The sequence below is a fragment of the Bombus bifarius genome, unplaced genomic scaffold (genome assembly GCF_011952205.1).
Source record: "Bombus bifarius isolate JDL3187 unplaced genomic scaffold, Bbif_JDL3187 scf7180000008140, whole genome shotgun sequence".
NCBI lineage: Eukaryota > Metazoa > Arthropoda > Insecta > Hymenoptera > Apidae > Bombus > Bombus bifarius.
Window position 1 is genome coordinate 1,260,552 of NW_022884468.1, and position 26,254 is coordinate 1,286,805.

The 26,254-nt window shown below is 35.8% G+C and overlaps 1 protein-coding gene and 1 long non-coding RNA gene across 8 annotated transcripts in view; one reads left to right on the forward strand and one right to left on the reverse strand.

Moving 5' to 3' along the window:
* The window catches only part of LOC117208602, a 187,898-nt gene extending 178,226 nt beyond the window's left edge, over window positions 1–9,672 (reverse strand). Inside the window, exon 1 of the long non-coding RNA XR_004487738.1 lies at window positions 9,604–9,672. This is a non-coding gene — a long non-coding RNA (uncharacterized LOC117208602). The remainder of the gene's footprint in view (window positions 1–9,603) is intronic.
* LOC117208598 (nucleolysin TIAR) overlaps window positions 1–26,254 on the forward strand; it is a 584,542-nt gene that overhangs the window by 198,301 nt on the left and 359,987 nt on the right. The window lies entirely within an intron of this gene.

Consider the following 26,254-nt stretch of genomic DNA (forward strand, 5'->3'; position numbering starts at 1 on the left):
AATCGCCCCGCGAGTTCGTATTGTCCTGTTAGAGTCAGCGTTTCAGGACATTACTTCATCTTAAGAATTAATGCCGATTTATTAGTCGGAGTTATTTTGCAGGTTACGTCACACCACGCCAACGGGGATTTGTATTTGCCAATTTAGATTTGCGTCAGCTACTTCGCTCCGATCATTTTCGCTTACGCTGGTTTAGGCTACTGTACGTTCTAATTAAAAAAACCTGTCGTGCAAGATCTCAAGAAAATATTGGACGAATACTTAACATATACCTACCACGATCATCTACAAATTGGGAGACTGTGACGATTTTTATATTTTTGATTTTGATATTTAATTACTTTTTTCTTTTTACAATTACTTTATACATGTTGAATAAAATCGGGATAAGAACACCATCTTTATATACATCTTCAGGCCTGTGACGTTCAAGTATACTAATCTTACAAAAGTTAAAACTTGATCTTATTAATGTCTTGTAGCACGAAGAATGTAGAGTGTCTAGGAAATGTAAAGATTTTTGGGACAGAAGAATATCCCCTATGACGTTCTAGGAATCATATATTTTCTGCAGACTAACAGAATTCTCGTTGCGGATTGTCATTCTCCAGATTCGTAAATATCATTACTTTTCCTTCGTTCAGGATAAGCAAATAGATGGAAAGAGGTATCTAATTAGTAGCGTAGAAAATTGAAGAAAATGAAAAGACAACAATATCTTGAAAGATGCTGTTTTGTATTTGGAATTAACTTGGTACACTGCACTCCTTTTTAAATCCAAACGAATGATATGTTTACCTAATTCTTTAGCGTCTGCTCTGAATATTCCCACGTGACAACACAGTTATAATTAATTTTAAAAAATCAAGTAGTACAATTAAATGATTTTTATCAATGGCAATGGAAATTGTTCAAATTCAATACGAAAATGTATATATTATACAATTTTACACGTAAATGAATGAAGATAAATTATTAAATTTATCCTACGTATAAGGAGCAACAACAGATCTAAATACAATAATACACAAGCAATAAATAATGTGAATAGTAACATTTCAGTAATCGGCATTATGTTAAAAAAATTATCTCTCAAACGATGAGATTTCGTGATTTTTTACATGTGCGATTTACTTCCAATTTATTTCGAACAAAACAAATATCAACAATTTTAAAAGGACGAAATTAAAAGAAGTTTCTGTTCGTCTAGTGTACAAAGTCTTCTGTAACGCAGATCGTTGATGACATTCATTAATGAATATTTAAGCATGATAAAGGTCGCTGAACTTTCTTATGTGCAGTTAATATGCGTACATTACTGTTAAATGCATAAACGATCGATATGTATGCCGTGCATACGTATCCTTAGTGGCGTGTAAATATACGTATAATACATATGTAATGTTTATATACTTGTCACATGAAACGTACACGCGTGAGCACTTGGGAAACCTCAGCCATGTACATGCAGACGAGTACACAGATTCCAGCGATATTAACAATGCAACGTGTGCTGGGACCACGCACAGAATGCATAAGCTGCGATTTAGCAACTGCCAGAAAGATTATCCTGTTCTATTAGAGGAAATGTTTTAGATATTTCCGGTTTCTCAGTAATCGTATGTAGGTATTAAACCGTGACACTCCGTGGCCTTTGAATGCCATACTACGAGAATTGTTAATACTTGCCGTAACGTATTACCTGAACCTATTACAAAAGAACATGAAAATTTATCGAGCAGTATTTCTTATTTCTATATAAATTCTTTTAAAACGTATACAAATATTCTCAATTATATAAGAGAATCTTTTAACAACAAAACTTATAAGCTAATACAGTTAATTAATATTCCAATTTATACGTAACTAATATAATAAACAAAGGCAAGGATTCAATGATTTGTTAAAATTCATGAAAACATTAAAATTAATCATTCATTCGTTATAAACCAAACAACGAACCATATTTACATATAGTACTGTACTTTTTACAAAATATCGATAACAATGGAGCAATTATGACTAAATCAATGATAGAAGAACAAATTTTTAACTTTAAAACTTTATATAACAATTAAGTATTCCGTGTAAGCCTGAAGAGTTCAAAAGAAAACATCGATTTTCACTTGAGAATATCTTTCCAATTTTTTTTTTTTTTTTTTTTTCTCGAAAGAGATTCTCCTATTATTTCAGCTCCTTTCGTTATCGCATCCTGTATAAACGAAATCTCGGTGCTTAAAGATTTATAACGCTGGAAAGATTGCAAAGGCTATGTGACACGGAGATTCATGAATATTCATAATGAAAGAACGAAACGGTAATGGCTAGTGATGTTGGACGCCGGTAGGATAGCAGGGTCATGACCATGATCGAACGAAACTTAAAAGTCAACAGATCTGTCTCTGACTCATTATATGCTTGATTATAAACGATGACCAACGTTGACAGGACCCCCCGCTTGGGAAGAAATATGACTGGGCTCGATGTAGATCTGAGAAGGTAAAAAAAATTAACGAAAAGTCTTATATATACATTCTTCATCCACTTAAACGTTCAATTAAACAACTCGTTTCATCAATCCTCGGCGAAGGATGCTTAAATTAAAATGTAGCATCAATCGACTTACTTCTATTTTTAAGAAAATTAAATTTTCTAGTACAAGATTCATGTTTACATTCAATGGTATTCATGGTAGTCATATTTATGGTAACTTTTTTTTTTATTAAACACTTGTATCCTCGACGGAAGTTTATTTCACTCACAACGAATAAAGAAAGCTAAACAAATGTACATTTTTCTATATATATACAGGGTGGTTGGTAACTGGTGGTACAAGCGGAAAGGGGGTGATTCTACGCGAAAAAATAAGTCGAAAATATAGAATAAAAATTTTTCGTTTGAGGCTTTGTTTTCGAGAAAATCGACTTTGAATCTTCGCTCGGTACGCGTGCGGTACGTTATAATGGATCTCACTGTAGATCGTTGTCTCGATGGAGAAATTAAAAAAAAAAAAATTTTTTTTAATTTATATTCTATATTTTCGACTTCTTTTTTCGCGTAGAATCACCCCCTGTTCGCTTGTACCACCAGTTACCAACCACCCTGTATATATATATATATATATACACAGACACATACTTATACATAAATGTATGGAGAAATTTACATATGTTTACTCTTACTGTATCTTCTCTGTAATAAGCATACACTTTGCGTTGCATTGCGCCTTTCGAAATGTATTTCGCTGGAATACTTCCGTTGATATAGCCCCGTATGGTTGTATCATAAATCAGAATTTTACCTGAGCGTGAGAATAGCCCGGCAGTCGAAGACTTGGCGTGATTCACTCTTATTAAAGCGTTACTTGTATACTTACTGTTATATTCCGGCCATTAGCTGAAATCGTTCGTCGAGACACGTTCGGTCTGAAAACTTGGACGGTTTTTAATTTGCTGGCCGTCACAAACGACTTACGGACAGGCGGCGAAGTCGCAGATACAAACTACTAAACTTTGGCGTATTATGAAAATCACCGAAAGTGCAACTAATAATAAGGAACCGGGTTTCGCGAGAAAAATTTTCGTTCGCATTTATATCGTTATCGTTTCATATACAAATACCGTCAGTAGAAAAATATAATTTTATATACATTTTTAGATACATGTTAAATTAGTTACATAAATTTGAAAGGAGAAAATAGAATAAAGAATTTCAAAAAAAGATAATCTTTGACGTGCAAATAATTTTTATGCTACTTTTAGTAGTTTTGACATTTTCAATACTTTGATCATTTATAGAAATTCGTAAAATATTCTTCACGTTAAAATGATTATGAGAATGTTTTAGTAGTAAGTAGTATTACGTAGCTACGTACGAGTTTTGTTTTCTCATTCATTTGAAAATTTCACTTACTCGGAAGGCTGAAACTGTTTTTCTGCAATTTATTGTTTAATTAAGCTACAATAGAGAAAGGATCTTTCTGCGGCAAATTTCTCCAACTCTTTATGAAAATAGTATACAATGCCGGGGAGAAAAGTGAATAGATTTTTCAAAGTTTAAAGTAGAACAATAGGATATGAGCATATAGTAGAAAGAAACTGATAAAGTTTACATGGCAATTGTTACAACTTTCTAAAGATTCAACTTTCTTTCGTCTTATTATCCGTATCAAAATGTTTAAAACCACGTCTTGGAATAAAGTCAGATCTATCTTTTTATGAAGTTTTCGATTAATACGTCTAACTGAAAACAGAGCTTTTTAATGTGTGCCTCGAATTATTTCAATAACTTAAAATATCTATTTATGTTTCCAAAAATGTCGCGAGAATTCACTAATAGAAGTAATTGTTACAGTTGACAACATATTCCCATACTGCTGTATACAAAGTACCTAAGTACATTATGGAAATAGCCAGCTCACGTGTATGTCGGTAACATTATTAACCTGTAACGTTATCAACTTCAATAATGACATTTGCCCTAGAACAATGATTTATAGGTAACCAATATATTATGTAAATAGGTATACTCATTACGTTCGGATAAGGACGAAAAGGTCATAGGTAAACGAGACTATAATGGGTATAGAACACTGGCGCAAATTGTAAAATAGAATAAACGCAAATATATTTGCTTCTGTATTACCTGTTTCTGAATTTATTTTAAAGAACCAAAATTATTAATCAATTAAATTAAACTTGATTGGAAAGCCTGCAGTTATATGTTCTTTAATTACTCATTTTGAATCAATTCTTGTTGATAGTGTAATTTATTAGAAGTGCTTTGGCTATTTAGCATCTATATATTTTTTATATTTTATATATCTTTCTCGAAAATGCATCTTTAGCAATTAAACAATAGCAAATCTTTAATTAATCAGACTCCGCAGGAGAAATATGCGCATCACGTAACAGATCTAAACGCGAGAAGACACGCTTGTTCACTGTACGTGCGTGAGTGCCTCAAGTACTAACAATACCACCCTGACCTTCCTAATTTGTCCCGAATAGTTTTCACTGTCTACAGACTCAACGTGAAGTGCTTCGTGAATCGTTGCTTAACGATATTTATAATATTTAGTTCGAAATTAAGGTAAACTGCCTTTGAAAAGATTGTTTTTCGTATAAATCAATTGCTATATTGTAAATATTATCAGACACAAAATTGGACATGCGGAGTGTAAACAATTAAAAAATCTGTTTATTTTTCAATTAATAGACTCCCTTTTCAATTCTTAAAAAGTATTTTTATACCTTTCGACATTTAATCTAATAAAACTATATCTTTATACATTACGTTTTCTAGTACTTCTTCATCGATGCTATGAAATTTGCTAATACTAATATCACATGTTATCAAAGATGACCAACATATTCGTATATATCGAATCCGTAGTCGATATAAAACAAATAATTTTCCGTGAATGAAAATTTATTTTAGAAAAAGTGATTTCAAATACAACGTACACACGTGAAATATCGAATTATTGGTGGTAAACGGACGCAGGTAACTAAAAAGGTAAAAGATTTTAAGACAAAGTATCCGTAAACTCGCGCCATGGAACCCGAAAACAACACGATATTTTTACAACGGTCGTACATGATTCTAGCAGATACAGAAATAATCGGATTACTCCTGTATGAATCGTCGTGCAGTTCGTAACCATTACGTTCCTTGTTCGTGTATCCAGTAGAATATGTTTCATATGTATAATACATAGAAGAAATGGGCATCGCTGCCGGGCTTGCGGAGAAAACATCAAACAGATCTTCCGCCAAATGCCGCGTCAGTCGTACGTGGGGAATCCGATATTTTATTTTATTCCACTGGCCTTCTCATCCGCCATTTTTCTTTAACATTTCTTTCTCCCCCCCTCGAGGCTTAAGTCTCATTCGTTTTGCCTAGGTATCTCGAACAGAATCGTGGTAGCATTCTTTCTGTTTTTACTTTGCTCCGTTAAAATCGACAGCCAATCGTCGTGATTCTATTGTCTTGCGGCCCTAGCCGCAAATACAAAGGAAATTTAATTTTAAAAACGGAATTGCTACATTACGGCCAAAAGGCATTCGTTGCAAGCTTCTCGGACAGCTACTAATACGATCAGAAAGAATAAATAGCACTGGCTATCAGATCCTACGATGCAGTCTGTCTATGGCATTGAAAATAACCTTTTCCAATGGATTTAAAAGAAATTTACGTTGGAAGATAATCTCCTCTTACGAAAGATCGAACAGAATAGTTCCATGAAATATGAAAATTAACCGAAGATAGTGCTTAAAGAAAAGATTATTTTTCTATTGACATACAAACTTTTTATTGCCATATTCTCTTGTTTTCCACTTTATTAAATAAAACCACAAAATCCAATAGTAATTCATTGATACGCAACCACCAACTATAGATTAAAAGTCTCCATTAACGTTCCTGTTATTACGAGTTAGTACTAGAAAAAGCAAAAAGCTTCTTCTCTCTCTCTCTCTCTCTCTCTCTCTCTCTCTCTCTCTCTCTCATGTAAAGCAAACAGCGTGAAAACAAATTAAACGTTTTCGTACGAATCGATGGAATTTTATAACATGTGGATTTATATTTGTATTTCATTGCTCATTCGCGCGAAATAAAACGAACGATGAATTCAAACATTCCTGAACCGTGCGTACCGTTTGTTTATCATTAATATCGCAACTTTTATGATCACTTTTACTATGTTTTCTTACGTCTGCACTTACTTCACGTTTCAACCGTGAAATATTGTTCTTTCTGTTCATTCTCAGTATCGAACCGCGAATAAATATTACGACCTCTGGTTGCTTAAACATTCGAATGAATATTCAGTTACAATATTGCTAATTGAAGATCACCTGAAGCTACATGTAAAAATGATCGATGGTGTCTTTTTATTTCACCTATTAGGAACGTCCTGGTTGGGAAAAATTGTATTTCAACGATATGTTCGAAAGTAATTTTATTGTTAATTAGCGGAACTTTAAATGCAATATTAAGGTAGGTACGCGATAAAATTGTCGACCGAAGCATAACGTAATTTTAACCGTGCAGAGCCTGCTCATGGCTGCATCGAAGTCGCTCATGGGCGCACGCACGGCTGAAATTATTGCCAATAAATCTTCGCGATACTCTGGTCGTACTCTTATTGTTTTAACCTCGCAAGCTACAACGATGGAGAAATTAATTGTTATGCAATAGCGCAGAACGTTAGGAGAAAGCGACACTGAACGGCGACTCGTCGATGATTCATGCTTTGCATCTTCCTTTGATAAATTACTTTTTCTGCTATGCTTAAACGGGCCACGGATGTCCAATACGACGACATCTGACGTTCTAACACTCTTACCGTTACTTTATAAGGATCCTCGGAGATTTTTCTTGTTTCACAGAAACTAAAATTTCGTAGAACGGTACTTGATAGGCAGACAATTTATTTTTTATGTCGTATCGCTCAATATGAGAAAGAGATCTTCCTGCTTCTTAGACATTACGAGTGATGATATTCTATATATAAAAAGAAACGCTCCTACATTTCACGAAAACTTGAAAATGTTAATTTCAGTGGAAGAAACAAAGTATATAAAGAATCTAAACAACAATCGAAATCGCTAAATTACAGAAACTTTTCTCTCGCTTAAACTGGTGTTTCGTAAAACAATAACGGTTTCTTTTCGAGGAGCAGTTAATCTCTTTATTCCGTGAGGAGGCACCCCTCGATTTTCTGCGAACTGTCCGATATAATCTCTATCCATTTGGAGCTATCAAGCGTGTTGCTGTCAGGTGAAAGAGGCACGAAAAGACTGAGAGAGTAAAGTTGGTGGGTGTTCGAAAAAGTATCAGTAGAGGATGCCAACCTCTGGCGTGCAAGCCTTTGATCCTCCACGAGTCATTCGGATGCGAATTGCTCGGAACTACGTAATTTCACGAGCGTAACCTTCCAAGTATGCCTGCAACTCCGTCTCTGTCCCGCAGGCCGGGAACCTACTAACTGGCCCCTTCCACTGGCGCATCCCCTTGGCTCCCATTTAACTCCCCCGTGGCCTGCGTATTTGCGCAACTTTTTAAATTTCCGGTCGCGGATTGCCTCCGCGGCTCCGCGCCATCCTCCCCTCGTTTTCTTTTTCCATGGAACAATAAAGCGGACGCGCGCGTTACCGCTCCACGCGATACGATACTATAGGATACGGAACGATACGATACGATACGAAACGATACGATAGAACGCGATGTGATACGATACGCTATACGAGCTCTCGACTCTCTATGTCTACCGGACGTCCATTTCTCATCGGGCCGAATTAGAGAAAATTTCTCACTCGTGCCTCTGATCACCGATACGAGCCATGCTTCGCCTCGCCACCCCCTGTGTTCCCCTATCGGCAAACAAATTGGTTTCTTGCAGTCGAAAATTTCGATGCTGCCTTACGGGACGAACCGAACGATCGGCGCACCTCTTTTTCCCGAATATCCATGGATTTTTCCCCTTTAAATTGCTGTTTGTGCTTCTACGCTAGCATCCGTTCTTTTCTGTATCGATGCAGCCTGTGCAAGCAGAGGAAACGAGTCCCAATTCGTAATCTTCATGTAATGCGTATATGCACATTTTCGAATGGGCATGATTTTGTTTTCAAGGCTGGTTTCATTAGCCATTTAAGATGGTAAAGTCGTAAAGGGAACACGATGTTTTTGCTGGTATTTCTTTCGAAATTTTTGCAATAACTAACGAAGTGTTGCAAGGTTTTAGTGTTTTAATAAAAGAATATCTTTCTCGTTGGATATTCACGTCGCTTTAAATAAAATGCGTGACAAAAGTCTCGCTCATGTAAGATAAATGTAGACTTGTAAATGTGTTAGAAGTATGAAATGGCGCGTACATCTGTATTTTTCACTTAACAAGACATTGTATTTACCTTGTTCGTATCTTTGTTACCACTGAAAGTCAAATAGGACTGACATTTCACAATGAAATACGTAATATTTGTATAAATTACAGGTTAAAGTGAACGCAAAATAAAAATGATACACTAATTTGTATAAAAAAATTACATTAGAAATTTGATTGCGAAATATCGCAATTTTAAAATAAACGTGAAACAGTTTAATTAATCGTTTCTCTGAACTCGGCAAGATTCTTAACAGCATTTACACAGCATCGTTATTTATAAAGGAATGCTTTCATTTCAGTAAAACATCTTGTGGATAATTTTCTACCGTCCTCGTCGTATTCAAACTCATCAGCTGTATATTTGCGGGAATCTTCTGCTTAACCACTAATACCGCGCTATACCGAAACAGAATTCTTTTCTTGCGGTTCTGCGTCTTCCATAGCAACTTAGTACTGTGGCACGTTCAGCCGGTCGCATTTGCAAGGGTCGAGCTATAGAAAGCGGAAAAACGGCGAGGAAGCAGGGAGATTCTGAAAATAATTTCGCAGCCGCGAAAAACATGGCAAACTCGGACGTTAAACGCAAGCCGTGTAGTCAGTGGAAGCGGAGATGCTTTCTCTGTGGCTTCTGTATCGCGCTACTAGGGGGTTTTACAATCGTGTACTATGCTAATCCCGAAACATTACGCCCGGTATAAAACATAAAACTCACTCACTCATTCGCTGTCTTCTTCCATTACTTCTCCACTCGTCTACCATTATCGTACCTTCCTCGCTTCTCGTGTCTGCAATACGAATCGTAAAACTTTTCATCTAATAAGCAAATCTTAAAAATGCCTTGACCACGTACCGACCTCGATCGTGATAAATAATCGAAGAACTTACAGATCATTCGTAACTTACAGTCGATTACAGTCATTTGTAAGTACTATGATATCTACTGATCTCATATAAAAGCTGACAATTGAGTTGGATTCTCAAAGAAACGATAAATCTATTTTTATGAAAAATGACGATTCAAAATACGGCGAAGAAATTTGTGAAAGTTATCTGCGAGAGTTACAATACTTTGAGAAAATTTGTTAGCTGTCTTTGACGAGCCCTGTCAGTAATAAAATTAAAAAATAAAACAGTTATTTAATTACAATTGAATTCAATATTCTAACAGCCACACATACTCTGTGTTTCACAAGTATACTCGTCATCGCTTACTTTTTGCTACACATTTTAGGTATACACTATTCAAAAAGGTCGCAACAGCTAACCGGTTAAGAATCTAAATGTGGTTCGCGAAAAAATCATTTATGAAATGTATGGAATCGAAGAACGACGACTACAAATATATAAACGATTCGATACAAATATAGATAACTCGAGACAATACAAATATATAAAGTTAATTTTGAAGCAAGAACGTTCGACGACATAACGTTAACAGCTTGTGAAATCTAACTGGTTGCAATTTTATGCGATATCAATGACACTGTTATTTATTGAATAGAAAGTTTGAAGAAAAAACAGGGTCCTTATTAATGAATCAGAGAATTGTTTATTACCGAATAAAAACGTTTACTGTAGAAAGAAGCACTTTTCCGACTCAAGCTCTAAGAAATAGAGAAGCTTTTTGTGCCATGCAAAAAAGATGATTCTATGCTCTTGAAAATGTAAACGGCCGTAGTTTCAGGATTTAAAATACCTTCATAGATGCATTAGGATTCTTGTTAACCGGGATTTTACGTGACTGGGCAAGGGTATAATTTAAAGGCAAATTAGGACAATGGTTTTTTGGCAATATGTATAGAAAATTATTATGATAACATATACGTAATACTTAATGCACTGGTTCTTAGAGTGTCTGACTACAGCAATCCCGTTTCTCCTTAAAATTAGCTTTCTTACTTCCTTAGAAGAAAGAATTTCTTGCTTCTTTTTAGGCAAATGAAAAAATATGCAATAAATTTATGTACCGTTACAATATCATACATGTCTTTTCACGAAATGATTATAAACTAATAGTAATAATATAATGAAAAATTTATCCTGTAGTTCCCTTTAAGGTAGCCTTTTACGAGAGGCGATAGAAGCTGGCGATCGGATTAATTAACTAGTACTAAGTTAGGCTACACATAGGATTAGATTTATTAAATAATATAGATTAACTTGTATAAAATTCCTGTTCGAAGACGAATGTTTAACACATTGTACTTAAGTACTTGATTAAGGGGCATTAATTATATAAAAGATTGACTACTTCTCAACTTCGTGCAATGAAGTTATTAATTTACGTAGAAGATGAAGACGGTATGAAATAATAACTGAAACCGTCAAGTTTTGTTATTGAAATTATACAGGGTGAAAATATCGAATAAGACTTTCTTGTACAGTGCTTCATTTTCGAGAAAATCGAATTTAAAAATTCGTCGAAGATGCATGTACCAGACTAATGCTTTCTAAAACATACTCAAACTACGAGATCTGAATCGAAAAATTTGATTTTTATATTAACAAAGTCAGAATTCACTGTTACACCGCGTACCTTTAATTCTTCACGCACGAAGAAAAGAAGGTGGACTCATAAAGCAGGTATTATAATTTATAGCACAGTCCGTGCCAGTTCACGCATGCAGCAACGTTACGATTCGTGTTACTTTGAGTTATTACACAAGCGTATGCCCCACCTAACAAAATTCATTAACTGCGTTATTAAACGAGATTAATCAGTAGCACAGGCAACGCGCGTAATCGCTCTAATCTTTCCCCTAACGATTAATAAAACCCTTAGTTTTATATTTCAAACGCGTGTGCGTGACTCTTCAGTTTCGGGTAGTAAAAAGAACGGAAGTAGATTCGAAAAAGGCATCGAAAGCGTCCAAGCTGCCCCCCGTGGGAGCCAGTTATTATAATTTCATTTCGGTAATTATGTACCGTATATGTGCGTCCCGAAATTAATTAAATTAATGCAAGTATGTGGGGAGTGGTATTTTAGATTCCGGCTATGGTACGTGTGTAAGCTTTCCTAGCGCGTAGATAGCTAGACAGATAAGTACACAAGAGTGAGGCTACGATGTGCTAATTGGGTTAAGTGCCCTATAGCAAAGCGACAACAAATAAGAACATCATAAAGTCCAAATGGACTGGATGGAACAACTGTCCTCTTGTGCTGCTGCACTTTTTCGTTACACCCAACCCGGTTAACATACTTTTTGTTCATACGCGCGCAATAAACGCTGCCCGTGGGTGCCAGAAATTCTGTTGCTCCTATTTCCATTCTCCTCTTGGTTCGCTAGGCATTCCGCACCGTTGCCGTGTGAGAATGCGTTCCAGTTTTTCGTACAGTATATACATTAATTAAGTACCTTTTCAACGTTTGCTTCGGTTTTGTTCTAACGTTCAATAAGTTAAGATTATTAGGAATTGTAGAAATAGTAGAAATATTTTACGTTGCCTGTCTAAGTATCTATGATTACAATGTATTTTTACAGGAGAGACTGGATTCAGTTTGGCAGTTTGGTCTCCGAAAGACTTACGTTGGACGAAAACGTCATATTAATTTAGTGAAATAAATTAAGAAGATAGATATGCATATAGAGTTTTATTTATATACATATTTTGCTTTATCTATACATGTATGTTCTGATTTTAATCCAGATACTACTTTTTTGCTAAGGATCGACATTTTCGAGGGAAGATCCATTTCTTCCGCTCTAATTGCGCCCGTCGTACAGATTTAAAGCTGTTTGAAATAAATTTGCGAGCATTACGTCGTCTCTGTGTTCATCGATTTAAGCAAAGCACAGGCCCTTAATGGAACGCCTGATAAAAATCGAGTTAAGTTCAGGCGGAATTTGCCTCCAGTTAATCGATGATTTAAGAAAGGAAGGAAAGAGCAGATTGAAATAATAGGTGGTAGTTTCGCTATACTCGTATAAGTTCTATCGTTGATAATTCCGGTGTTAAAATTAAGTATTATAAAGTGCGTCGAATGAGCAATCTTATGCTTTCAGAATCTCGTCATTTTCTTTTACGTGCGTGCATGCGGTAATTAAATTTGCTACAATTTTCATATATAACATTATGCACAGTATCTCTAGAAGCAATTTTAGACAGACTAAATTATCGTACTCGTTTCGAAAAATAAATATCTACGATTAAAACGCTAACACACAAATGGCTTGCGTTAAACATAAAAAAATTCTAAGGGAAAAGGAACAGTTTATTACCATCGATACGCCGTAAAAGCCGTAATACGTATATACTTGCCTGTAAAATCGCATATATTTCCATACACTGATGTTTGCATAGCTTGTGTAGTTAGAAAAAAAAAAAAACGATAATTTCAGATAGTTAGGTTACACCCTTAGGGTGCTAACTGTGATAAATATGAAAAAGCAGCTTATTACTATGAACAAGTTACAGATTGCTCTTGATTATAGCAAGAAGTGTATTATTTCAAAGAAATAGGAAATAAATACACGTTTCTGTCACTGTTTCATGATTTATGTAAAAATCATTCATGAATCTATTTCGCATTCGCTATTCACTTGATTACTTCCACGTTTTTTCTTCTCCTTATTATCGCATGCAGATTTAGAAAATATATTTCTTATCCAATATTTATCTTCGCTTGCATACAGATTATGCCTGGCTATAATTTGATCGATCTACTTTCATTCTGAAAATCTTGTTCTTTCGTGCAATTTTTACAATCATTTCTTCTATAGGATAGAAGAATTAAATAAAAGATTGGAAATATTGATTCTATTAACAATTACCCAAAATATTCAGCATCAAGAAGCGAGAATTCTTCTCAACGCAATATTCACACACTTTTTATAGTAACATCAGGTCGAATAATAAATTCTCTCGGCGGTAGCTCTGCTTCGCGGAAATACGTCAATTAAACGGAACCGTACGTACGAGTTCATTGCGAACCTTTAAATAATACATGCTCGCGTACAATATCTTTCTCTCTCTCTCTCTCTTTCCTCATTTAAAAGCGTTTATCACGGGACGTAACGCCGCGGTGTATACGCGAGGGTTTAGTTAAAAACGGCACATGCCCGTCGGTATCACGTGCAACGATTAAAACATTCCCGATAAAGCAGCGTTTAAATGAGAAAATTATACTCCTTGTCGACGCAGCTTGCAATATTCCCTGAGAGGTGGCCTATATAACATTAACGCGTGCAATAATAGGATTTTACGATTACTTCCTCGATGGAAGGAATTAGTCCAGCGGTCGTCGAGAATCCATTTCGCGTTGTTGTTTCTTCGAGCAAAAAGGAAAGCACGCGGTTGACCGGAAATCCGGCGCAACAGGATGACACAGAGCATTAGTGACCTCGGAGAACCGACAGAAAGGGATGAAAGCACCAGACGTTTTAGACCTTCTAATGTCAAGCCATGAGATCTCGAGAGCTACGAAACTTCAGTTTGAGACGGATTACTGATTTTCTTAGTGGTGCTTGTTCAACTTCTTCGAGGCAAGAAAGTACGCGCATCCGCGGATTTCTTCGTTCAATCTTTCATGGTATTAGTAGTTACTGTCGGCTATCTTCAACTACTTCTCTTTAGAGAGTCACAGATGAAAAGCTAAAGAGTGTTATAACATATGTAATCGGGAAGAAAGGGAACAAAGGTCTCTGACCTTTTCTTGATTGAAGTAACATTGTTAGAGGAAGTGTACAAAGCACGAGTTGCAAGTTACGACTATTATTATGAGATTCTTTTGCAACATTCATAGCAACAAGTTTCGTAATGGAGCCAATGAACTTGAAGAGCGCTTGGAGAAAACACTATTAAGTATCAAGGAACAAGTTTTTCAAGAGGAAAAGAAAACTTATGCATTAACGTAGTCCAAATTCATAAAAGAAAAAGAACAAAAGTGTATGCGACGTTCTGACATCATTTTCTAAAATTACTACTCTTATCTAAAATAACTATTCCCACTGGAAACGCGAAATTTTTCAATTTTGGCGCTTACAGCGTTTTCTATAAGCACTTTTTAATTGTCCTTGTCATTCAATCAAATGTTTGTCGGTTGGTAATGTATAGTAATATGTTGAAAATTATTATCAATCGTTTGAAATAATTCTTTGTCACTGTTTCTGTATCAAATATTGATAGAATGCAAATAACAAGGGTAAAGTAGAAGTAGTTGATAAGTAGTTGTTCAAATAATCTTATCAATTCTTTGTAATGATTATATACCTTAAATATATAATTTCTTTGTAATAATAATATATTTCACAGTTACGTAAAGCGACCTAAGAATTTTACGAGGCTAAGAAGCTAAAATTTGTGAAAGCATTAAACCTCATGATTCTACATAAACCTTTATTTATTCAGCATGCCAGAGATTTAATAAAATTTTTATAAAAATTTACTTTCCGCTCAAAAGTACGTTTTTAATAATATTTTCCTGTGGCATAGAAAATAAATAACGTAAAAAGTAAACGCATAAATATTAATAAGTTTTTTACGACTATATTTCGCTTATTGCTTTGAATACGTAGAAAATAAAAAATTAATTAAGCATCTGCCATATACGTATAACAGCGTTCGAAATTTGTGTTCCATGTCATGTACATAATCATACGGAACAAAGTAACGTTAATAACAAAATCCGATGCTTTTGCTTTTGCAAACTGTCTGTAACAACGCGGCCTGAAAAATACTCGAAAAAGTACTGACTCACAGGCAATCAAAGCCAAAAAGTATATTGTACTTAAAAAGCAGGTATAACTGCAGTTGTATACTGCCGTACATTTAGTCGTAAAAAGTCAAAACTGGACTAGCTTCCCTTTTTCCTGGAGCGCAAAGTGTAACTGCGTCCTCGTAAAACTCGAGTACAGCCAGGCAAGTGAATTTGGCAAAATAGCATTTTACAAAGTTAAGACGTCTAGTATCAACGGTGGAAATGGAGAACGCTAGGCAAAAACTTCATGACTTCGGTCTGCTATAACAACTCCTCTACTCAAAGACGTATGAAATCGTACACCTCCGTGGGTTACCTTAATGTGACTCGTCCCGACTGAAATCGTTTCTGAAAGACGAGTGCCAACTGCCATTAGAAGTTTGATCCGAAACGCTGGGCGGATCTTTCGAACTGTCGCATTATACGTGTTATTATATTCCCCCTCGGGCTCCTTTAAATATTCTCAACTTCTCCGTTGTAATTTTCCAGCGATGTTCCGCTGAAAATCTTTTGTCAGCCAATAAGTCGACGACGAGAAAAAGGTTCTCCCGACAGAAAGAGGACAGGGAGAAAGAGGGAGAAAAAGGATAGTTGGATACGACACCGATACGTTTGATACGAATAATTCAATTTTCGAAGCTCACTCTCGAGGACATTTCTATGCAAAACGAGCGCCGACACAGGAGACTTCCTCTTCGATTATGAATTAGTCTTTGAAACGAAACGTTTTGAACTCCTTCGTTTGCTCGATAACGGACGAAAAGAATCGAAATATTCCGACAGATTTTAAAAGTAATAGATGGTGGTAACCTTTATTCGACAACTAATTTTTCATCTTCATGATTGGGCAGAAAGATCATAGTAGTATAAATAATTTTACTATTATAGTACTATAAATAATTACATCTTTTTTATAATTATATAAAAGAATAAGATCTGGATGGAAGAAGAAATAGCGATAAAAAAAAAGAAAGTGTAACAATGTTAATTGACAAAGAATGATCGTAACGTAATTGACTCTTAATGGATTAAAGATACTTCCCATGAATTTGAAGTTTTAGTTCATTATTGAAATTTTAGTAATATGTGCACCATATCTGACGTAAAATTTATAAAACTGGAAGCTTGGCAATGGAACAATAACAATTTTATATACACCGGTAGCGTAATGAAAGTAAATTAAAATAGTACTAAAAAGTATTAAAAGCTTTTCACAACCTTCAATTTTCAAAGCTCTTTTCATATAACATACGAAACTGGGAAGTTATCGATCCATACGCGGATAACAAAGAATGTTCGCAGTTGTGAATACAAACGTTTAGTCAAACGAACAGGAAGCAATTTTTCCGAACGGTAAAATAAACATTTCACGGAGTAAGTTAACAATACTCACCCGAACGGTCACTTCAAGATATTTACTATTATGTCGATAATAGATGGAATTGTACCATATAAAATCTACATTCTCTACATTTAAAAATTAAAAAAACACGTTATATCTGATTCTTCTGAAATATGGAGAAAATTCGAAGTTAACCAAGGATTTATACTTCGAATTAAAAAAAAAGAAAAAAGAAAGAATGATAAAAGCTACCTGCTCAAACAAGAAGATTCTCTTTCATCCATGCTGACGCGTTCGTCGTTTAATTGAACGAGCGTATGAATGTTTCTTATGTAAATTAAATTAGTCGACTAGTCGAAAAAAAGAACAGCTTTTTAACCGTATAGAAATAATTCGAAATTAACGAAAAATACACTTTGAACGAAAATGATTTATAGAATTATTATTCTTAGCTGTTGAGACAAGAAGATTCTGTTTCGCCCATGCTCGCTCGCTTGTTCAACGCTTAATTGAACGATCGTCAACGTTCTTTATGTAAACTAAATTAGCCGACTAATCGAGAAAAAACCAGTTTTATAATTGATTTAAATAATTCCTGCTCGTCTAAATTAATTCGACCGGGGAACTCGGTTATTCTCAGCGGTAACGAAGTCTCGATTCGTTTCTTCCGTAGCTGACTTCCGAACTACTTGAAACTTCGTATCCACAGGTCATACGGCAGAATGGACTTCTTCGTTACTTTTATAGCATATTTAACGAGCCAAAGAAACCGCGTGCCATCCTTATCCCTGTGAAACTTTTTCCTTCGATAAACCCGCCACGTGCGCGGAATTTGATTAGCTTGATTTAGAAACTACAACACGACGGTTTATTAGCGTCGTTTGCGGTACGACACCGGCCGCTGCTCTTTCATTAGAAATTAATGAGCGACCCGTCGTCGACAACGTCGACCCGTACATCTTTCTCGCTTCTCTCTGCTGGGCCGGAACGAAATTTAGAGGCCACGACAAAAGTTCTCCGCGCCGGTGAATAAAATATGCGCCCGACGAAACCAGCCCGTACACGAATTGCCGGTGAATCAAAATTAAGCTGCTCGCCCCCCATTCCTCCACGACCACGAAGGAAGGAAGCAACTGCGACAGCGATGTGGAATTAAGGGAAACAGAGGGAAATACCTTCTGGAGATTAGACCAAAGGGACGAATAGAATTCTTGAATCGACGATTAGGTTTGGGAACGCTATTTTTCTTCCACATAAAATCGAGGTCATGCTGTAGTCAAACTTCTTCTCCACGTCGAACGTCTACCATTGTCTTCTTCCCTGGGAGTCTGCCATTTTTGGATCTTTAATGAAGTACTAACGATCCATTTTTTAACAGTAGCCCAATATTCGAATTCGCTGCAAGTATACATTTATAGCTCATGATAGATCACAGTTCTTTCTGACGAGTAAATTGTTTTCATTTACTGGTGTTGGCTCTTGCGAGGAATTCAATAAATTAAAATCACAAATCGACGTGGCAAGTTTAGAAATAAAACTTCTCGTAATACGATCAGTTGATTTTAAATTATTTAAAAAATATATACAGTTAATATTTAAATCGATTCTTAAATTCAGCTTCGATAATAAGATCCTCTATAGAATATACAATAAATCTATTCAAAGTAAGAAAGCAACTAGTTTATTGATATTTTATCAATGTTACCCCAAGCACGAAGAAAACAGTCAAACGATATATGTCTTCGACGTCCAGAGATGATCGTCCATTTACGATTTGAAAACTTCATTACATTTGACATCAAGTAATTAAAAAATATATACTTTTTATCTATCATGATTACTTTTCTCTCTAACATCTTCCTCGGTTTAACATTCTTTCATATTCTCTTTCCAAACGACAACTAAATTGTATTGTACATGCAATAGTACAGAAAGGGAGAAGCAACGGCGAAGGCGGTATGGCCTGCTGATAGAATAAGAAGTGTAAGGAATTTCGGGCAAAAGAATGTCCAAAATGTAGGCAAGATTACACAGGGCATTCGCCCGGCTACTTGTTTACCCGCTGGTAGCTACCTTACATTATTGACAAGCTTGATTATCTTAAGCATACTTTGCGGTGTCGGAAGCTAAAATCTCACCCCCAGGAGAAAATGAGGCGAGCTTGTTTCGGAGTAGCAGGGTTGCTAATATATTTATTAAGAACCTCCGGTACAACCTACTAGCTCCCAGCTTGCCACGAATCTCTGATTCTCCCCTTTCCCATCCTCTTCTCCGCTTCTTCTTTTTCTCTTATGCATCTAAACCGATTCTCTCCATCTGACGATATCATCGTCCATCTATAATTACGCAATACCGTATCGAGCTATTATTGCCAATGGAGATCAATGGCGACCGGATATCCGATAATACCGGATATCTGTCGAAGTATAAAAGAGAAAAAAATTATGAAGAAGCAACGGTGCGGTTTATGACGGTCCAATGGAGCAACGTATGTGTTTCTTCGTTATAGCGATGGTTATACGCCTGCTCATAAGTCCTCGTCGTGACGGATTTTGTTGGTCGTATACAAAGAGGCGGAGAGGAACGATTGGTCGAGGCAGCTATTCGATGAGTCGTGGCATGTGAGGTGGTGCACAACGACGACGGGTGGGGGATTAGGTTGGTTGCTTGCTGATTCTCGGCCTGCGAAATCTTCGGCAACAGAGAGAAAACTGGCAGGTATTGTGACCCAAATTGCGCGAAGGCTTTCGTGCATCGCCGGCAGCCAGCTTTCGTTGTGGTGGAACGCACAAGGTTGCAAGGAGGTGGAAAACGAACGAGCGTGGACAGGGAGAGGGAATGAACGAAACGGCACAGGTGAGGAACAGGTTCAGACAGAGAGGGAGAAAGAGCTTTCGTGAAAGCTTTAGCTGGCTCCGCCCCTTGCCAATGGCAAGGCACAAGGGTTCGCTTGTCTTCCGGCGCGCTGGCCAATATCAAACTTGCCCGGATGCGCAGCCTCCAAGGTGGACCAATCGGTAAACCGTCGGAAAAACGCGCTACCGCGTTGTCACGCTGCTCGGTCGAAACTTTTGTTATTGGCGTGCGTAAGCGTGAACAAGCGTGAGACCTCGATGCACGCTAAAAGACCTTTGTTTCTGCGGCACGTGCTGCACCCCCTTTCTTCTTTCGCTTTTCCCATTGATCCGTTTTGCCACGTTGTTGCCCATCCTTCGTTCATTCGTTGCTTTCCTTTCGTTGCGTCGTTTTACGTTCTGTTTTCACCCCTTGTCTACTCTCTCGTCGTTTCTGCTTGCTTTTTCCACGTTCATTCGATACTCGACGATGAACTCGTTGCTACGAGTCAATGGAAATAATACGACCAGTTACATGTTACGCGTGGATTTTTTGTAACCACACTGTGTTACAGACTATGATCGTAATTATTACACGTCTTATGGCCTTTTTAGGTTCGTTTTTTTGTTTATTATTTAAAGCACGCATGAACTGAAATCTCGAATGATTATTATTTGCTTGGAAATCTATGCAAGTCCGTTAATTAATTCATAATAATACAATTTTAAAAGTATAAAATAAGTATTTTTATTATTAAGTATAAGTAAGTAGCTTTCTATATATTTTCTAGTACGGAGCGAGAATTGTTAAATTAATTTAAAAGTAAAATAGTAAAATAACATAATAATAAAATAGTAAAATAATATTTACCAGATAAGGTAATTTTCACAAAATGGAATGTTTTATATTGATTTCATTAAACGAATAATATAAATCGACGTGAAAGGAAATTTTTTGTAAGAAACTGTAGAAAATAATGAATCTTCAAAAGAGGTATAATATCAATTCGAATTAATTAAAATCTGCAGTCACTTTCCCTCTGATATATGAATACAGTCCTTACAATTAATTGAAATATCAAAAACACTTGTATATCCATTCACGTTTTTCAAGATAGCGAACAAACTTTATCATTCAGATTACTACAGACATTTCCATAATTTTCAGTTTCAGCGATGTTTTATTTCACATACAGATAATAAATATCTATAACCTCGCAGTGAATTCAAAGGTATAAAACACAGTAGTACTAATAACAATTAATAACGAAAAAGTTATAAATTACGTGTCGATATAATACATTGTTGGTATTTTAAAGAAACATCTGCGTACCTGGATTTAAATAATGCATCGATGATTGTGATTACACAGCAATCGATCATGAACTTGGTGGAAATACATCAAAGCCTCTAGACAGGAGAAAATCGAATGCAATAACTTTCAGGATATTTTTTTTGGGCGAAACTTCCCTGGAGATAGGCACGTACTTGCCTACGCGGAGTCGTTCCATGTAATAATGCATGCGATGCTCATAATTCTGTCCTCATGCTCCACGGATGAACGTATAAAATTTATGTGCAAGAATCTCTCATAAAATAGCAGAAAATTATCGGAATAGACATTCGCTTTGAACACGTGTGCAAACGTCTAGACAACGGACTAGTACGTGAAACAAATATTTCGGCAACGAGTATTCAAAGGATTTAAATCATACGACAAACCGACGAACGACAAAGCAAATTCATTTTATTCGATACTGTAACTTTTCTATCCTGCCATTGAGTATATTTAGTATAAGTAATCTTTTACAGAACTCTTTTGACTTTCGTAGTCCCCTTACGTTTGTAGAAAAAAAGAAAGAATTTGAAAAACGTAGAACAAAGATAAAAATGTAACTAAAAGAATAAGAACGCGAAACAATAACAATACTTATTAATTATTATCTTAGTAATCTAAAATGCTAAAACCTTTGAATATAATAGGAAATCCTGAGCAGAAAATAAAGAATAACATAATTCTTGATTATTCCTTACAACAAGAGAAAATCAAAAACATCAACCATTAAGAAATATAACTTTGGAATTTTCTAAATCTCGCGTTCTATAAGCTTATTTTCCAAATGACTTTTTGTTAGCCAAGGTGGCAGATCTGAAGTGATAAATGCTAAAGAACGAAAACGTTCTAATTCAGTAAAAATGTGTATTTCAAATTTCATCGATGATTAGAATAGCGCTGTATTTTAAAATAATAGATTATACGTGCAATATGGTATTGCTTATTATATCAATCTAATATTGTACTCTTAAGTATTTTCCATCGTTTTCAATCTTATATATTAGCCATATTCTTCTTTTTATGAAACCGCTTTTCGATTAACGGACATTGTTTAGTGAAGAGCATTTAAGAAGATAGAATTTCTTACGTACTGAACAACGATTGAAAAATGTATAGCTTCAACGGAGCGGGGGAATTAATTTTTCGAATTGTCACGGAAGAACGGACCGACAAATTACTTTTCGTCAATAGACAGAAAGAATACTGCCGATACGTTACAAAATTCGCTTTACGGATGGGATACTTTCAGGAAATAACCGACCTTCCGACATGCCCTTGCCTCTTTTTGCTGGCTGAATTTTCCGTAACTCTGATTACACCGCGAAGCATCCAATTTCATGGACGTTATTTATGTTCGCTTCTTTTATGAGTGATTTCATTAGCAGAAGACGCATTCGCTACAGTAGAGTAAGCAAACATTTCACAACCTTCTGCTGGAAACTGTCGTGTAAATTAACATTTAAATCCGTCCGTCGAGAAGATGTACCTTAATGCTGTTAAGATTTTAAATTTTCTATAAAAGCGAAACATAGTTGCCAGTAAACTACTATTCACCATAAAATATCGTTATCCTGTCTACTAAAAGCTTTACTCCTCGGTATGTATTTTGATCTTCGTACCTTACTTTGTGTACAGGTTAAAATATATAAATAACAGTTTCGTTGTATTTTATGTTTTATTAACTTTCATAGGTACCTTATGTTTCAAGATCATGGAAGAAACACATGATAGGTACATCTTTGTTAATTTTTTAATTTTAGTGTCGCTTTAGGATCGAAAAGGAATAGTTTAACAGAAAACAATTTGAAAATGAAAAGGTTCTCTTGGATCCAGGTAAAGATATAGTCGTTGACACAAACAATATTTGTTGATATCTCCAATATTTTGATATCACAGTAAGCAATAATTTTCAAATTACGAAAAAGGCGGAAAAATACATGTTTAGTCCTAAAACCAAATAGAGAGATAACTTTGATAACGTACTGAATTTTAAAGCTGTTTCGCTCTGAAACGTGGAAAATCTGACTGTAATCTCTTGCTTTTGTTTATTTATTTAATCAATACTACATAAACTCTTTGACACAGTCAATTTTCGTTAAAACAAAACAATGTTTGTAAATCGATAATCCAAAGGTAGAATATGGAGATAAATTCACTCACGTTCGCGCTGTTTATTTGCTGCATCAATAAAGGAATATGATTTTCTCTAATTGTGTTTACTTTTCGGCCAAAAAATGTTACGAAATGAAAGTATTCCGTATTTAACGGTATAATAAAGCAAGCTCCGATTTTTATCTTTACAGCGTAATTTCACTGCGGCAGACGTTCCTTTACGAATAAAACGAATAATATTTTCGCTGTGCATAAATGCAAAGGGCAGAATAAGCGAAAGACCAAGAACAGGCAATTCCCGGTTAACTGCTTTGTTCTGAAGTTATTTTATAGAAAACAAGAATGCAAGAGATTGAAAAGAAACTGGATCGTATACCGCGTGTACTCAATACCTTACCCACGATGCAATGTTACTTTATTACATTTTTCTATTAGCACAGTTATCGTTTCAATATGCTCGCACAGTAACAGCACAATTGCCATTATTTTCTTTATCGTACAACTTTGAACATCTCTTATACCTAACCGAGCGCATTGATTAAATGCAAAAGAACAGCTCGCAAAGCCATAGTAGCTTCGGGGTCAGAGGGCACGAACACATGCGTATTCGATAGTAGAGACAGCCAGCGCAACGATAAAAATAAACGAAAAACTACTAAGTAGTTCGAACAGGGAACAATGTTCTATGCAGTGGAAGATGTACATGCATAGTCAGACGTCCAGAAATAACATCGTCTATTATCGCCTTTGCGTTTTCCTGTTTCATTAACCTGTCTTCGTTTCAATCGTATGCGTTTCCATTGAATTGTAGCGAGTCATCCAACATGCGATGATATTATCATATAATTGCTCGTTTCATTGTTCGAAAAACTGTTTGATTTCGGCACGTTAATTGGTAAAAGAAATCATTCAATCGCCATTTTAATGCATAAGATGTTTCAATATTAAAATTTGTCTCAATATTATCTACAACTTTCATTGTCAAAAAGGAATTTAATTTCTATTCAATGAAATAGGAACTTGCATAAATACAAGGTGTCTACTTACAGCTACCGTTCAAATAATTAACTCACCTTTAGAGATCATGAAGCAGTATACTAACGTGAACACTCCAGAGACAAATAAAAGAATAAAAATGCAAAAAAAAAAAAAAACGGAGCGAAAGAGTGGAATAGGCAGTTGACACACGATTGTCTCCAGTATTCGTATAAGTCATGTAAATTGATAATCGACGCTGTTTCATGCGATTCGCCGAGTCGAGAGCTTTTAATTCTTTCGTATACAAACGTAATAATGATCGAAGCATCGTAGGACGATACTTGTCATAGAGCACAGTCGGGACACGGTCGATCGATTATTTCTATATTATCAACGCGGCTAGCAGTATGCCAGTCAGAATTTTGGACATTTCTATGATCTCGAACGTTCGAGTTTGCATAAAGCTTTACTGTTTGACTACCACTACTAGGGATTTTATTTTTATCGCGTTCCGGTAAAGTATTCTGATCGAAATGTAAATTTACGACGGTCTTAAATTCAATTTTTTGTCCCCCCACGGAACGATCGCAACACACATGCATACACGCGAGCTCAATCGTTTTATCTACCATACCATGAACTATGCATATGCATAGCTGCATGTACTTTGTAGCCGCTGTATCCGGCTTCAAACATTTTTCAGTGAACCACCTTTAACCTCGATAACGTTTCGAACATCTGGTAAATAATTACCTGTATAATAGAAAGTTTGTCAAAGTTTTAATTTTCAACAGTGGACATTTTATAAATATATGCAAGCACTAACGAATACAACGTATGTATATAGGACATATATATGGTCTCCTAAAAAATTTTAATAAAAATACGAAAACTGAAAAATTCTTAATAGGCAAGATACGTAATCCAGATTGCTTGTACGTGTGCGAATTTTGAGCTTCGCGTTGAACGTAAACATACGCTTTATTGATCTAAGATTGTATGTTATTAAAACGTGCACTGCAGTTTTACGCTACACCGTTCACGCTAACTTTACCAAAATTTGCAAGGTGAAATTTAAAAAAGGTGTTACTATACAACTTCGGTAACTTCAAAACGAGGATATAAATTTTATAGTTATAAAATGAATTTCACCTTTTAAAATCCTCCGGCTCCTAAAAGTTTCCACCACTGCATAAGTCTAATGAATATTTCATGTGGTATGTAAGTACTATTTCGCTCAAATTACCTAATTCAGACCACAACGACGACCATACGATATTCATTACGAACTTGCGAACATTGCAAAGATTGCTCACAAAAAAATTAGTACATTCATGCCAATATGTACCGAACATAATGCGGACACACGTTTGCTATGTTTCTTTTGGAAGCTTGGCAAATATTACCCAGCATAGAATTTCGCGAACCTTTGTCTGAATAGAGAGTGTTATTCAGTTTTCGGTGTAAAAGAAATGACGCGATATCACGATGCAGAGTGCATGGTAAAGTATCTGGCAAAGGACGAAGGCAAGGACGAGGCTCGTGTTTCGGCGAAATCTCTTATTAAAACAGGACAACGGGATAAGGAGACGAGACACGCGAAAGAACGATGCAACAGGAATAAGGTGAATAAGAGCGTCGGGGACGTAGCCCATGTGATGCGGAAGTACGACGTGTTTTTATCATTTAATTTTGCAGACAAAGACCCGAGGGGCTTTCGTTCACGTAGGTCAAACCCAAAGGAAGCTGCCGTTCCTTCCTGGGACATTATCTTCTTCATTTGCCTCTTCTAGTTAAGAAACGTCCCGTGGGATTAGAGATAGACTTCTTTTGTTTCGAGCACAAAGAGCTCGCTCCGGCTCGGGTTATCGAATAGTTCTTTCAACATCTTTGTTCCGGATGCGACGAAAGATTTAGTTGAATTTCCTAAATAAATAGGCAGGCAAACACTCGCCAGCCTTTGATAATGAGATGGCCTGGCTTGATTACTGGATACTCCCGCAACACAAAAGCCTGATTATAAATAATTAATCAAAATATATCACAAATATTGAAATAAATATTGAAA